Source organism: Rhagoletis zephyria, unplaced genomic scaffold (genome assembly GCF_001687245.7).
Source record: "Rhagoletis zephyria isolate East Lansing unplaced genomic scaffold, Rhagoletis_zephyria_1.1 Rzeph_scaffold_00444, whole genome shotgun sequence".
Lineage (NCBI taxonomy): Eukaryota > Metazoa > Arthropoda > Insecta > Diptera > Tephritidae > Rhagoletis > Rhagoletis zephyria.
Genome location: NW_016157528.1, coordinates 178,498 through 182,234, shown reverse-complemented (window position 1 = coordinate 182,234; position 3,737 = coordinate 178,498).

Below are 3,737 nucleotides of genomic sequence, written 5' to 3'. Positions count from 1 at the left end.
CATTTGTCTATATCTATCTCGATTCGTTTTGGCTGTTACAAACAACCGTTATGTGAACAAAATTAATATACCCTTGTGCACAAGTGCGCTCGGGTATAAAAATAGGTGCACGTTTTTGGTTTATGTACAGATATGTATGTAAACAAAACTACTAAGTCTCATATATTTTCTATCGGTTTCCAAATATTTCTTTTTTTGCTTTTCTCTTATCAAAGGAGTTTTAAATATGTACTAGTTTGTACCAGCTGCTGGTGCGACTTCAAAAACTATTTGAAAATTTTATGATTGTACGTGTAGCGTGCAGGTGTCGTGTGTGGTGAAATTAGCTAAATTTTCTAAGTAAAAAATATTTTGGCGGAAATTTCAAAGCCGTGTTTGAGGAATATTAAGTTCACGATATTGCAGTTGTGGATTTAAAAAAAAAAAACAATGTTTAACAAAATGGTAGAAAAATTATGAAATTTCGGCTCAAATCATTTCGATCTTTCCTCGACCTCATTTGTAAAGAAATAAATATTGTACCAGCATGCTGGTAAGTTATATGCTTCGAGCTTGATGGTACAATCACTTGATCGATCCAGAAAGCTGGTGTCGTATATTTCCCCTTTTTTGCGAAAAGGTTTTTGGTGTGTATATATGATTATGTAAGTAAACAATTTTAGCTACCATTTTAAGCTACAACGACTTTTTTTAGCTCTTTTTTAGCCCTTTTTTTAAAGGAATTTGGCTACCACTAAAAATGCTTCGCGGCAACACTGCTTCTAACGTGAAAGTAAATGCTGCAATGAAATAAAAATAAAATATTTTAAATTTTTATTATTGTACTTTCAGGAAATAACTAGATATACGATTGAGGAATAAAATAATTTTAGTATCCCATAAAACGTATTTTAATGAGTCCGATACTGAGTAGTATCGATACTTTTTACCTGATACTTTTACAGTATCGATACAATGAGCTCGATGCCAGAATGAGTACTCAGTATTCAAGAATGATAGAACACAAGATTGCGCCGATTTCAGCAGAATTCGTGAGAGTAATTTTGGCGTGACGTCACCGTAGAGTTGACAACTGAGAGCGGCAAATAAAACTGCTGTCAAGTGGTATGCTTAATTGTCGGTACCTAATACTTAAAAAATGTTTCGGTACCCAATACTTCCTTATCGGTACCCGATACTGATTCTTTACATTAAACCTTCGCCATTATATTGTGGCGAATACTGCGGCAACACAAAGCGAACAACGAGAAATAGGCAGAATGTTCGAGGAATGACGTAGAATGTTCCACAAAGAGAAACGTCAAGTTGGATGAACACTGCGAACAGCGAGAGAAAGAGAATGAGCGATAAACTTCAGAATGTTCTAGAGTTGCCATAAGTGCCAGCGCAGGTATATAAGGGCGCCGCCACCACGAGGTGAGTTAGTTACGAGTCAGCAAGCTACAAGTAAAGTGAGCGGAGAATTGAGTTGCGAATAAGCAAGCTATAAGTTTAATTGTGTTAACAAGTAGTAAAGCGTTGTTATTGCTTTAACAAGTATTGTAAAGTGTTTTTACTGTATTAGCAAGTATTGTAAATTGTTTGTTGTACAATAAAGTTAATTGTACTACAATTCGGTCATCGATTGCATTTATTTAACAATCCAGCGATACGAACCGAGAGGTTTGGGAAATCCGGACGAGGATTCAAGGAAAATCGTAACAATATGCATTTCAAGTTTGGAAAAAACTTTCGTTACTAATTTATATGATACCGACTAAAACACTTGAACTTATCGCAACAGGGAAATATTATTTTATCAGTTTTAACCTTAGTAGGATGAAGAAGCTTTTCATGGGGGAGATTCTATAACCAGTTAGCGACAAGTTTTGGATCGATATCGCGCTTGTTAACGTAAAAATATTTCCTATCATACATATGTCAACAAAACCGATACCGATTCGAAAATTGTCGCTAACTGGTTACAGAATCTGCCCCCAGGCCTACAAAAATGATATCTTCCGACTCAGCTGGAACAAGAGTGCTTCAAACAAGTAAGAGTTTCTCTGTATTATGGCCTCGAACCGACATATATACATCTTTCATTTGAATAAGTATTAAAAGTTCTATTGGCTCCGTTTTTTTTCCATATTTTTGGCCTATGAGCGCTTTTATTCGAAACCTAAATGTTTCGGTACCGAGTATCGAGAATATTGGATACTTAAAAGTATTGACACAGCACATCACTACTTCTGTCATCTCGACTGTGACGTCAGCAAAACAGCTGATTCTATCAAATTCACTGAGAGCCGATTATCGGTGTTGCCATCGCCCCACCTTCTTTATTCTCTCCGCCGTGCTCAGTATCGATACCAAAGCCTCAAATTTCGAACCCTAATCGTATGCTGCAAATGCTGCATTATACTAAAGCCAGCCTTTCGACATAAGCTATAGCTATACTATTCCATATGAACACAGATATAAACATAAAAAATAAGATATTAAGTGGGTGCTCTAAGGCAGAATAAGAGTCATCAGTGTTTGTATATTTCTTAAATTTGCAACAAATACCGTATTTCCAACCGACATTATTAGCCGTGTTTTATTTGTCCAGAAATTTAAGCTAAATTAGCGAAATTAAAAGTTAAATTAAGTTAAATTAGTGCACAGAGTTAATAAATTAACTGTTGTCTACAAGTGTGTGTAAAAGGTTTTTGATTCGATTCACGCGCTTGGACACAGCAACCCAAAATCGTTGTACAAATTCATAGACAGCACTCATAAATTGAATTCTGCTGTGCCAAATGCAAAGTAAAATTGTTACAGTTGAAAAACCAAACAAACGCCCGTGCGACAGCTCTATTTATGTGTGTTGCTTAAATTGTTACAATTTATATTTATTTTATAACTTGCAAGTAACGTACGCTTCTTTTGTGCTTTTTCGGCTTTCATTTTAATGTTCCCTCTTTATTACCGCCAAGCAATAATATGTGTATACATGTTTATAAGCTGTCAAAATTTTACCTAGTCTCATGAGCTAGGTAAAATTCTGACGTTCGTTTTCACCACGAGAAATGTCAAATTTTTACTTTGATCCGTCAAAATTTCTTCTTTTCTATCAATTGACACAGGCCCGAACTATCCAAAAATCTTAATATTTAAGTTGAAATTAGTCAAGAACGCAAAACGTATACTTAAACGCAGTCTGTATACGCAGATTTTGTCGATTACTGGAGCCCTCAGTGTTGCTTACTACAGTGTTGCCACTCATCAATGCCTTTTCATAAACTCGCCTTTTCAACTACAATTTTTCGAGCTATAATAGATTTTAGCTAAATAAAAANCAGAATTTTGTCGATTACTGGAGCCCTCAGTGTTGCTTACTACAGTGTTGCCACTCATCAATGCCTTTTCATAAACTCGCCTTTTCAACTACAATTTTTCGAGCTATAATAGATTTTAGCTAAATAAAAACTACTTAGTTTTCAACAAAAACCTTATTCAGTAGTAAATTTCAAATATTTTAAACGTCTTTTATTTTGTATAGGAACTCATAACTTTTTTACCATCTGCAAAACTGGCGAAGTGGCAACCATCTATAGAAGGAGGAAATCAGCTGACACGGAAAAATCGAAATTCGCAGATTTTTGCGCTACGGGCTACAACTACAGAAAAATTCTGCGGTGTTGAGTTTTCATTTACATGGCGCTTTGGTAAGACAGATCGTGTCAGCTGACTCGGGTTTACGTACCGGTAGG